The 13,380-nt window shown below is 39.6% G+C and overlaps 1 protein-coding gene across 1 annotated transcript in view; it reads left to right on the forward strand.

The window, feature by feature from the left end:
* The window catches only part of LOC145717084 (glutamate receptor ionotropic, NMDA 3A), a 61,675-nt gene that overhangs the window by 30,535 nt on the left and 17,760 nt on the right, over positions 1 to 13,380 (forward strand). The window lies entirely within an intron of this gene.

The following is a 13,380-nucleotide window of genomic DNA, read 5'->3' on the forward strand; positions in this document are numbered from 1 at the left end:
GCCTCTCATTTTTTTTAACAAGTCTCACCAGGCAGTGAAATGTAGTGTTTAAAAAGATGGCTTCTAGAGACTCATTTTGAATCCTATCTTGGCTTCTTACTAGTTCTGTGACCTCAGTTTTATCCTCTGTAAAATGGGCACATTAGTAGTTCCTATATCATAGAGTTATTGTAAGGATTGAATGAATTAATAGTTGTAAAACACTTAGAACACCACCTGGCACACAGTGAACATTCATCCATTAAGTGTTACCTATTATTATTCTATATTAATGCTCTATTTTATTAATGTCTGCCTTCCCCCTCAAAGTCTAAGCTACGTGAAGAGAGAGGGCACGTCTGTTTTGTTCATTCCCATTACATTCCCAATATATGTTACAGTGCCTGACATATACTAGCAATTCAACAAATGTTTTCTGTTTAAAAAAATAGCTAAAATATATTGCCTAGAAACCTGAGATACTCTGGAAGTGAATATGACCTCAAACACCAAAGGATTAAATTTTGTCTCTCTAAGCATTACATTAAGGTATCAAATGAATGAGCCCTATTCTATCAGAAAATACTTTATGAGAATATTTTAGGAAACATGATTTGATCCACAGTTATCCAATTTTGCAGTAAAGAGCCATGCCATAACGAGTTTTTTCAAATACTATCTAAAATGTATCATCTTTTGGGGCACCTGGGTGGCTCAGTCGGTTAAGCGTCTGCCTTCGGCTCAAGTCATGATCCCAGGGTCCTGGGATCAAGCCCCACATCGGGCTCCCTGCTCAGCGGGGAGCCTGCTTCTCCCTCTCTCTCTGCCTGCCGCTCCGCCTACTTGTGTTCTCTCGCTCTGTCAAATAAATAAAATCTTTAAAAAAAAAAAGTATCATCTTTTTAGGACAATAGCAAAGCAGCAAGCTGTTTGAATACAATGATAATTGTTTCTAATGCTTAGGAAATATAGTCACTTAGCATTAGTATGCTCCTTTTAAAGAAAGCCCTTTGTCTTGTGTTTTTATACACGAGAGAAAACTGGAGAAACGGCCACAAAGGAGGTAAATGTTGAGATAAAGAAATTTAGAGACTAAGATAGAGATCAAGAAGAGACAGGGATGGAGGTGGAAGTGGGGCAAAGGGAGCACCAGACAGGCTTGGATGGAGACAGAGGTAGCAAAGAAAGACAGGTTTCTGTAGGTCAAGCATCCCAAACTAATTCCACGGGAACAATTTCTGGGATATGTCTTATCAGTCAAAAAATGAGCTTTTGGAAATTTTTAGAGGAAAGGTAAGTTTTAATATGTAATAGAGAGATATCGAGTCAGTGTCAGTCAACCAACAAATGCCATTAAACAGTATTCTATGCCCAGAGGATGTAGTGTCTGGGCGCTCCAAAAACTTTCAGCTTCATAGTGAGAGGGTGTTGAACAGATCCATCAACAAATAAGTAAGTTCATTTCCATCACGGACCAGTGCCCAAGAACATGAAGTTGTGTTCCATGAAGGTGATGGATTTGATGGTGGGTGGTTCATGGGGAGGCTGCTAATGTTAAATAGAAAGCCCAGAAATAAACTGAATAGGAAGAAATCAGAGAGGGAGACAAACCATGAGAGACTCTAGACTCTGGGGAAACAAACTGAGGATTACAGAACGGAGGGGGGTGAGGGGATGGGGTAACCGGCTGATGGGCATTAAGGAGGGCACGTGTTGTGATGAGCACTGGGTGTTATACACAACTAATGAATCATTGAACACTACATCAAAAACTAATGATGTACTATATGTTGGCTAACTGAACATTAAAAAAAAAAAAAAAAAGCCCAGAAATTTGAGCTGAGACCTGAATGTTGAGAAGGAATCAGTCATCTGGGGGAAGTGTTCTCACTTTGCATAAAGGAACAGCAAGAATTGTGCTGAAATTTGGTTGTCAAGTCCCCCCCCACCTCCACACCATGTATAGCTGTGTCTCTGAATTCAAGTAAATAGAAGCCTGATTACTTGCTTTTTTATGCTAAATACTAAGATATTTCCAGTTGTGCATAGTAATAATAGGTTATTTTTAAGTTTCAAAATCCTAATAAAACTTCTATCATCTTCCTTTATCTGTCCTCTTCTTTCTCTTAACATATTCTTCTTTACTTACTGTCATTTCCATGTACTTTGTTAGAACACCTTTCTCGGTTGGTCACTGGGATTCCAAAGTCATTTCTCTAGGGCTGTTACGGGTACTTCACTTGAAATAACAGATGAGCAACTGAACGGTTGCCTCAACATTGATACCTCCGTATATTGAGTTATGTTTTAGATGCATCAGTGTTGAACATTTAAACAAAGTTGACTATGAATAATTTATAAAGCACAATAAATATTTCCCCGCAACCGTCTTTAGTGTAAAGAAAACGAGTGACACATACTGAGTTTGCACATGTCATGATTCACTTGTATTTCTTTTTTTTTTTTTTTTTTAAGATTTTATTTATTTATTTGACAGAGAGATAGCGAGAGCAGGAACACAAGCTGCGGGAGTGGGAGAGGGAGAAGCAGGTTTCCCGCCGAGCAGGGAGCCCGATGTGGGGCTCGATCCCAGGACCCTGGGACCACGATCTGAGCCGAAGGCAGACGCTTAACGACTGAGCCACCCAGGCGCCCTTCACTTGTATTTCTAAACAGTGCCTTGGGCACCTATGAAGTTGAGCAATTCTGTCAATCTTCTCAGCATTCAGGTGCTACTTTCCTGATTGACATCAGAGAATATTTGTGTCATCTGGAAGGAGAAGATTTTATGGGAAAGCAGATAATAATTACTCTTGCCTCTAGAGAGAAACCCTATTAGTCAAATAGGAAGGAAAATGACTCATCAAAAATAGGCCCACATCTCAGCTAAAGGTCAGGCTTCTCTGTCTAAATCTAAACTACACATCACCATTTGTTCATTCAAGCAACGAATCTTCGCCGTGAGTTTCTTCTTTTCTGGGCACTGTTACTCAGGATTTTACTATAAAAGACAATATATCTAGCCCCCAAATGGTCAGGGAAGGAGAGAGATGAGGAAAGGAGTAATGCCTGCGTCATGTTGTAAGCGGTTGGGGGATGTGCAGAGCGCGGGAGGGCTGCAGATAAAAGGGAGGAAGTAACACAGCTCAAGGGTGAGGCAAGTCGGCCATGTTTAACTGAAGGAAAGCTGTCTGGAAGTTTGTGAGGCCAAAAGAGAGGGGAAGAGAGTTCCTGGAGGAGAAAGTGAACTACCCACGAATGTGGAGGCGACACAGCCAGGGCACTTGGGAGGTCCAAGTTTGGGGGGATGGCTTCCAAGATAAAAGGAAACTGATATATTTAGGCAATTGGATAAACAGGACAAGATGACACCACTGTTGTGCTTCCGAGGAGGTAAGCGTGAGGGTGAGAATACATAGAATGTCACTGACTGCTCTGATGGATCCTGTGTAATCTGGAAAGGGAGGCAGGAAATAGGACACCAGGGTTCTCCAGGACCAGCCAGGATACAGAAAGGGGAGAGAATCATCAACATTGTGATTTTAGCATTTTGAGTGCTGGTCTATATTATAAAGACAGAGTTATCGATTCCCTTTTTTTTTTTTTTCTGTAAATAATAAAGACCTCTCAGGGTCCCTGTTCTCTTTTTGGGTCTGTGCTCCATGACTGACTTAGAAAACTTAGTGATGGTCTTTGGAGGTTCTTCCCATTTGAAAGCCTAAAAGCTTTTGGCAGGAGTTTCGAAGAAAATAATGCCGACAGAGGCTAAAAAATGTTAAAAGAATGACTGTATAAGGACAGTAAATAATTCCAGAAAGACATAATTCCAGGGCTTACACAGTAAATCAGATGGAAACCCAGAAAACTCATTGTATTTGATTTGATTCTTTTTAACACTAAATATATTAGTAATTAATTTTTCTGTGCTCTCAGAATATGATGTGATTATATATGTTTGTCACAGTGGGGAAGAAAAATTATTGAATTCATAAATCAATGCACTCTTTCTACCTCTTTTATAAAGGGCAGTTATTTGTGGCTTAAGGACTACAGAGAGATTAAAGTGTGCAAATTTGGGCTGAGCCCGAATCTTTCCTTTAAAATTCAGGAGAAAAAATTCAACACAAACAGATATTCATAAATATTAAAATGCAGTCATATTCATTAAAGATCATAAGGAAGACAGACCACCTCAAAAAAATTAGTACCTTCCTCATTTGAGAAATGCCTTTAAATCATTCTTACCCTTTAATTCATGGCATTCCTTAAACGGTACAGGAGTTTGTGTTAGGTGAACCTTAAGGTGAACTTCCAATCCAAACCAAATCATAAAATCATAAGTACACTAATTGGCTTTTGGTAGATCATTTAAACTTAATCGTTCTGCCCTATCTGATTATTACTGGGCTTGAATGGATACAGGCAATGATTTGACAAGTGAGTTCACAACAGGGCCAGTTGCAATACAAATCTTAATTTTGATAACTAGCCAACTAGGTCTTTTTTCATTTCACAATCAGTGACAATGCTCATACAGACCCTCCTGGAAGAACATAGACCCGTTCGTTCAGGATTCATTGTCCTAGACCTGAGGTCGCCACAACTGCTTAAAAAGCCTCTGAGTTTGATCACCAATTCATGAGAAAGTATTGCCTTCTGACTAGAGACTTTAAGAACTAAATCAACATTTCCAGTGCCGTCTTACTCTAAACCAGGACTTGAAAGGTACAAAGAATTAATTATGCTAATGTGTGCCTGGTAATGCAAGTGAAATAAAATGTCATTGCAGCAAAGCTTAATCATAATTAGTGGATCACAAGTTTTAAAATAAGGTGCTAAAATGGAAATTTACTGAGATACTGTTTAATGGCATGCTAATACTCTTTATGGTATTAAACTGGTCAATGTCAGGTAGCAGGCAATGAATGTGAGTATATACAAATTTTTTTAATTTCCAAATGAAATGAGAAGCTGTTATGCAATTAAACTGATTTAGTGTTAATCTAGGACACTAAACCAGTATATATGAAAGCCATATTACATCACAATTAGTTGAACCATGGTTTAAATGTACAAAACCTGTATTTGTATCAGTAAAAAAAAATGGCTTAAGGAATTGAGAAAAAAAGCTTATGTCAACTGTGGTGTCGGTCCTAGAGGGTATTTAAAAATAGAAATAATCAGCATTTAGCTGAGTTTTCATTCTCACTGTAATAAAGCAAATTAGCATGTGACATAAGCCATCTCTTAATAATAGTTTCAAGCTGCATTGACCAAAGTAATCAAATTTCCATAGGAAATTTAACTTGCATGCTAGACAGTTTAATTATCTGGTGCACATTTCAATAGTTCCCATTATAAGAAAATATGCCAGAGTTTGTCACCGAGAGTGTCTATAACAATAGTTTGAACACTTCGATAAATTTTAATTATCTTATAAATCATCTGCCTGCTGATACATACAAATGTGTACATTCATTCAAATATTACTTAATTTGACCAAAACCTGGGTGGTGAAATAGTAACTAAAGTCACTCTTAAACTAACAACTTTATTCCAAAAGTTCTTAAAATATAAAAATAATCTTGTCTTTTTGTAATATGAACATTAAAAAGTTGGCATAGAATTTGACGATTAAATCTAGCTTTAATATCCAACTCCAGGAATGCCTCCTTTACCTCTCTGTAGGTTATTGATCCTGCCACCCCCTACTGTCCAGAAAATAGATATGCAAACGGATCATGTCATCTGTTTTTATAATGCTCTGTAAAGTGTTTGTAAAGTACCTTCACAGGCACTCCCCGCCCTGAAGTAGTTGGTGGACTATTAGTAATTATTCTCCCGTCACGGTTGAAGAAATGGAAACCACAATCCCCAGAACAGTCCTGATCTCAAAACCAGTCCACAGCCTCCTAAGTACTGCTAAAGCTGATCCATTTTGCTTATAGGATGGTCTTGACGTATGTTACTCTTATTTTAGACAAAATTGTGAAATGAGAGTTAGGCTCTTTTTTTGAGGTCAAAGTATCTTAAAAGGGGCTTCAAGAAGTTGGTGAAGGTGGGCACACTGACACAATGAAAAGGGATGGGAGATAGCCTGACACCGTGGCAGGAAAGAGAAAATACACTTTCTAAAGAGGCTCAAGAGTTCCAACATCGCCATAGCTCAACTCCCCTTGGTTCAGTCAACGTTGACACCTGCTGGCCCCATGGCCCTGCAGTCAGGTACAAAGACTACTGCAGACATCAAAATGCTGTGAGTCATCAGGGAAGGATCAACTGTGTCAGCCCAAGGAAGTGTGCTAGTTTTATTCACAACACTAATAATGATAATGATAGTAATAATACTAATAATAATAAGGAGGAAGAGGCTGATATTTACCAAATATTCACTACACATTAGGCATGTGACATAGCCTCCCTAATTATCATATTCTCCCTCCATCTAGCCTCCTCTTCTCTTCGCATTCATCTGTGGTCCCTTGACCTCCACCTGTAGATTTGGTCCTGCCCCAGTGTCCAGGGCTTGTCCAAAATGTGAGCAAGAACGCTGTGATGATATTTGCCTCTTAATCTAAAACCGAAAAGCCAAATCAACATTCCTTTTGGTCTGGCTTAGACTTTGGGCCCTGTTTCTTGTCACTGGTCTCCTGCTTTATTTCTAAACTATCAATTTGTGTCCTGGTGGTGATGATAGTACCCTATAGAGTTTAACGTCCATGAAAGAAAAGACAGTATCGGCCTTATTCACTACTGTAGTCTCAATAGTCAGCATCCAGTGACTGGCACAAAATAGGTGCTCAAAATATGTATTCAACTGTTCGTTAAATAAAGCAAATGGACCACCAGTCTAGCCCTTATACTTAGATTCTCTTGGTTTTAACGCTCCTAATCTCAGCAGCAACAGCATTGCTATGAACTACCACTTACTATTTACTGTGTGCTGATGCTTTAATGTATTACGTTATTTAATCCTCACAAACCTTGCAAGGTAGGTAGAATCATTTTCATTGCACAGAAAAGGAAAGTGAAGCTCCATGAGGCTAAATGATTTTCACAAAGTCTGTTAAACTGGTAAAAGAACCACAGTTCAAACAGAGATCTGAGTTACTCCACATAGAGCCACCGTGTTCTCCTCTGGACTCTCCTGGGAATTGCCGTGACCTGAAACCCAGACCAAGGTTTTGGATCTTCTTGCTTGCTGATAGTCTTTCCTGATGCCAAATGCCTCCCTGTCCTTGGTTCACCCTTTCCTGTGTTGGGACATTTTGCCTGAGCTGACTGCTCCCCTAAGCACCATACAACTACATATCTTCGGTAGCCACATCCTTTTGATCGAAGCCCTCCATTCCCCAAGTATACCGGTGACAGTTTTAAGCACCAGAAGTTGCCCCCTGGGTAGGGTATATCTTACCAGGGCTCAGAAAGTGAGTGGCAGCCAGAGACTTTAAAGATTACAAAAGGTCAGGTGAGAGAAACAAAGTATAACCACCTAGATACAAAAGGCAGAAATGGGGTGGAATATGGATGAACAAATTGGGTATCAATAATTAAATGGAAATCGAATGAGAAAAAAAATATGTGATGAAAAGCTGAGTGTGGATAACTTGAATAATCACCACAAACCAACCTGCTATGCCCCTGACTTCCCTTTTGGAAATCAGCCTGGAATGAAGAAGGATTAAGTTGGTTCAAAGGGTATAGCACGCATGCTTCCAGTGTTTCTTCTGCCTGGAAACATGCATTGCTCTATCCATCGCCCAGCATGTCATAGGCTTTCAACACTTTTGGTTGGATGAATAAATCAGCCAGTTGTTTTTGAAGACCATGTTATGCATGCCAACATTTCCTCTTAAGACCAGGTCCGTCTAACCAGTTTCCTCTCTATTCCAGGAGGTGAATTCTAGTCTTCCCCATACTGCTGCAGTGAAAGAGACTGCACCCAGCCTGACTGGCAATGTTATGCCCACTGCACCAGGCATCCATATTCCTGCCTTCTGAAGCATTCGTTGTGTTCTACTACTTTGTTATGTATTGTCTCATATATCACTCAAAAATCCTGAGGGATATGTCCTAAGATCTTTGCTGACACCCTCATACATTATGGTGGAACGCCATTACAGATTATAGTTTCAACCACAAAATTCAGTAGAATCTAAATGAAAAATTTAAGTGAGCCTTTCCAAACTTTCTTCTTCTACCAAACACAAAAACAGATGTCATTAATTATACAACTGACTTTCTTTGTTCAACTGCTGTTAATGAAGAAATACAAGTCTTGTCATTTCACAAGAGTTGCTGCAAATGGAAGGACAAGTGAAGAAAACTGCTGGGAAGCCATGTGCCTGCTGAGTGGCAGGTTCAACCACTCCCTGGCTCCCAGGTGCCAGCCACAGGGGGCATGTCATTCTAACCCATGCCATCACACATTTTTTTTTAAAGATTTTATTTATTTATTTGACAGAGAGAGACACAGCGAGAGAGGGAACACAAGCAGGGGGAGTGGAAGAGGGAGAAGCAGGCTTCCCGCGGAGCAGGTAGCCCGATGTGGGGCTCGATCCCAGGACCCTGGGATCATGAGCTGAGCCGAAGGCAGATGCTTAACGACTGAGCCACCCAGGCGCCCCTGCCATGACACATCTTAAAAGTGACTGGATTCCATGAGCTTTAGGATTACTTGCAAATAATCGGAACTGCAAATATTGTCTATAAATGTCAAGGCTCTACCTCACAAGTGCTTATCAAGGGAAAGGAGTAGTATAGAGTACTAGCCAAAAGCACAGGCTTTCAAGTCCTACAAAGCTGGGTTTTGGATCCAGGCTCTTATTTCTTAGAAGCTGTGCAACCTTGGAAAAATTACTCTTTCTGAGCCTCATTTTTGTCATTTATTTAAAAAAGCTAATCATTGTCGTCACCTCAGGAGGCCATTGTAAGGATAAAATAAGACAATATGCATAAAGCACCAGGGCTATTGGTAGATACTAGCTCTTCATTTGTATTATTATTATTAGATTACAATTTCTGGGCATGGACTATGCCTTCTGTTTGCCTGAATCCCTAATGCAATGGTTAAAAAAAAAAAAACAAAAAAACCAGTTCATTTATTTAAAAGCCTGGACTTCTAAAGGAAGCTTTAATTTTCAGAAAAAATAAAAGTCTTGTGTATAATATAGGTCAAATGAGGTGTGAGATAATGAGAAACCACAAACCTCCTACAGCCTCCTTGGCTGAGGAGAAGTGATAGCAGGGAGAACACCAGTTCTGAGCCCCTTGAACACTTCCAGTAATCAGCAGACTCATGAAAGGAAGGGAATTTCATCTCTGTTAAAAGTAGTGGAAATATTATGTTCATTTGAGCTTTCTGAGCTTTGGCCTAGAAAGCAAAACTAAATGGTTTGCTTGCCTGGGAAAGGCTGAGAGAATTCCATTTTTTTCTTCACTCTCAAAGCAAACCTGGCTTCGTTACCTCTTTTCTTCTGTCAGGGAACGTCTCAAAGCATCTCGCAAGCTCTTGACTGCCGCCAATCCTGTTTCTGAAACTTGTACTGATCCAGAAAATAGCTGAATCTCTGCTCTGGGGAAGAACAAAGATTGATGGATTTCCAGCAATTGGTGCCCAAAGTTCCTTACCTTGTAAAGTGACACTAGAATTAGTACCAAAGAAAGAGGGGTTTTGGGGTTTTTTTCTTTTGGGGGGGAAGCAGATACTCTGCAGTGAACATAATGTCTCCCAAATAAATAGCCTCCCCCAGCCTGAGATAGAGTTGCTGTTTTCCTGCTAGGGAGTTGGTGTAATTGGTATTAGTAAAAGATGTATATTGCAGGGACGATTGTGTGAAAATAGACGAAAAGGAACAATAGCAAAGAAAAAAAACACATTGCAGTCACTTTAAAAGCACTTCCAACACAATGACTTAACTCTAGGCAAATTGTAATAGCTACCACTTCCTAGGCCTTCCCTGTGCACCAGGGAGATGGGGAATTTATGACTCAGAGACACTAAGTGACTTGAAGAAGGCCGCTCGGCTTATAAATAATGGAGCCAGAATTTAAGAGATTACCAGGATTACTGTCCCTAGCCATTCTACTTCCCCAGAAAAGGAGAGACAAGCTCAGCTGACTGAAGAAGACCGTGGCCGAGCCCCAGATTTTGATGGAAGTTTTATTTACTATTAGGCTTGAATTTTAGTGTTACAAGTTTTCATATCTGTGTGTGTGTGTGTGTGAGCGCGCACGCATGCACAGACATGCGCACCTCTGCTTTTATTATTATATGGAGAGAAAGTGGAAGATGTTGCATCTGAGGCTACTAGATAAATACATCACTAGATGCTTCCAAACTATTATTTAGCAAATATTTGTTTGAAGAATGGTGTTAAAGGATAAATCTGTTAAAGGACTAACTTCAACAACTGGAATTTCTTAATAGAATTGTTTGTGGGGACGAGTGTGATTATACAGATTAATAATTATCCATGGCGGGCGGGGGGGGAAGGTTGTCCTTCATTTTACTACCATGTCACTCTCATGCCAAATGCAGTTGTTTCTGCCTGGTGCTAAATGCTAATTTCACTTCTCTATTTAGCAAGAGGAGAATATTTTCATTTCATTTTCATTTTCATTTCATTTCTGTTTCCATTAAAGTTTGCTCCTTACATACCTATTTAATGAATCCCTCTGAAGGAAGTTTATGGAGGAGACTTTGTTCCAACTAGGGGCAAAATATTGGGTCTTGAAGCTCTGCTGGAATTGGCCTTCTTCTCAGTCTTTCAGTGCAGAGATTATTATCATAGCCTAGGACTTGAGGTGAGCAAAAGAAAACTGCGTTTGACAAATACTATCTCTGATTAATTAAGAACCGTGTGATAAGAGATGGCTGAGTTATGGTCTTTATCCTAAGGAAGCTTCCAGTCTAGTGTGGGAGATAAACACTTAATTGAATAGCTACAGTCTGGTGTGAAGAGTTCTGTATTAGAGGGATGACCAAAATGAGACCATGACACAGACATGAGATGATTAATTCTGCTTGGTCAGGAGTCAGAGGAACAATCAGATTGACAAAAAGCCAATTCACCATTACAGGAAATCAACAGGGCAAAAATATTGTGAGAAAAAAAGATCAACAGTTATGTCAACTATACTTCAATTTTTATTTTTTAAAACAAAAAAAATTTTAAAGTTTAACAGCAGCAGAAATGGTAGTAAATGTTACATGAGCTAGTTTCTGGAAATCTGCATGGAAGAGCTGAGTTTTGAAGGATAAATATGAGTACAGGTAAAAGCATCCTGGAGATGTTGAGAAATCAACATACCCCATTTGTGTAGGTGTGAAAATGCTCACTCTGATACAAAAAAAAATAAATTGTCCACTATGACTCATCTTGGTTTGTATGTTTGGAGTGTTGGAGGGGAAGTTAAAGACTAGAAATGGCCTCCTAAGCCATACTATTGATTCTGAAATTTGTTCTATGGGTGACTCAGAGGTTATGGTGCAGAAGAATGGTATGGTCATATTTATGTTTTAGAAAGAAAGCTGGCAACAGAATAGGGAGCTGAGGCCAAGAAGTTAGTTGGGAATAATTTGTTCCTGCCGGCTAAATGTAGAGCTTGCCCTCCGTTCCTTTTTGCTTCTGGAAGAGGGTTAAAGCAGAGGAGGAAATAGAAAGGAAGAAAAGCTAAAAGAGGACAAGAAGAACATTCTGGAGGAATTTATATTGATCAATAGTAGGAGTGAAGAAGGGAAGCTTCCATTCCTCTCACCTCAAGATCTTGTATGGTGGCATCTCAAGCCTGGAAACCAGGAACTACCTACTGGACGCCATCTCCTGGTTTCTAACACCCCTCCCTTTTTTGCCTCTCACATCTGATCATGTCATTAAATTTTAATGAAAAAAAAAAAAACTTTTCTCATGTCCTTCCTGCCATGACCAACACTGGCTTCCAGTTTAAATATTTAGCACCTAATAAACATGCTGAAGGGCTTATTTTCCCTCTCCCTGTTGAATGCTGCCCACAGATGATTCTCCAGAAGTTCTGCTTTTATCATTACAAACCCTGCTCAAAAGCTTAATTTGAAGGACAAAAGTTAAATTCTTAGAATAAATTTTAAAACTCCATCCTACCTACCAGCATGATTGCTGTCATTTACTGCCTTTGGCCATGGTTTTTCTCCCATAAATCCCTTCTGAATCTTCACCTCTTAGTCTGCTCATATTAAAATTCTTTTGGTCCTTCATAGAATTAAAAGTTCAGCTCAGGGCGCCTGGGTGGCTCAGTTGGTTAAGCGACTGCCTTCGGCTCAGGTCATGATCCTGGAGTCCCAGGATCGAGTCCCGCATCAGGCTCCCTGCTCAGCAGGGAGTCTGCTTCTCCCTCCGACCCTCCCCCCTCTCATGTTCTCTCTCTATCTCATTCTCTCTCTCAAATAAATAAATAAAATCTTTTAAAAAATTTAAAAAAAAGTTCAGCTCAAATCTTATTGCTCGTTACACATTTTTAGGTGGGTAAGGGGAGGCCACACTTACCTTTTATTCAGCGCTTGAAACTTTATTGAGAAAACCTTCCTTATTTCTCTACAAATATTGTTTGCCTGAATGTTTAGAAGTTCTTAAAAATAGTCCTATAGTCTAATAGTTTCCAGTGGGAACATGTTTAGTTCGATTCAGCCAATATTTATTGCGCTCCTAGTATGTGGAAGGTATTGTGCTAAACATTCTCAGGATGTCAATGTTAAGGGATAAGTAAGTCAAATGTCTGCTCTCAGGAAGAACAGTTAACAAATTTATTCATTGCAGAACTATTTCCACTTCACCTGTATGATTAGTGATTTGTGACTTTTCAAATAAGAAAAGATAAGAAAAATACTCTTCCTTCATTGATTTGGTGAATCCGATAAGTAGATGAAATTGTGATGGAAGTTCCATAAATGTGTTTAAATGGCACACATTTCACATTTCACAGCAAAAATCCCCTGTCAGTAGACACAAATGCAATCAAGTCTTCAGTACTAAACTCTACACTTTATCCTAATGTATATATTGCTAATTATAGCAGGTCTTCATCCATTCGGGCTGTTAATAACAAAATGCCACAGACTGTGTGGCTTGTAAACAACAGAAATTGATTTCTCACAGTTCTAGAGGTTGGAAGTCAGAGATCAGGGTGCCAGTATAATCAAGTAAGGGCCCTCTACTGGGTCACAGCCTGCCAACTTCTCACTATGTACTCATACAGTAGTGGGGGCTAGGGAGCTCTCAAGCCTCTTGGGCATTAATCTTATTCGTGTGGATTCTGCCCTCATGGCTTTGTCACTTCCCAAAGACCCCACCTCCTCCTACCATCACACTGAGCATTAGGATTTCAACATGAATTTGGGGGGAACACAAACATTCAGACTGTAGC

The sequence above is a fragment of the Leptonychotes weddellii genome, chromosome 14 (genome assembly GCF_054177405.1).
Source record: "Leptonychotes weddellii isolate Sample4059 chromosome 14, ASM5417740v2, whole genome shotgun sequence".
Lineage (NCBI taxonomy): Eukaryota > Metazoa > Chordata > Mammalia > Carnivora > Phocidae > Leptonychotes > Leptonychotes weddellii.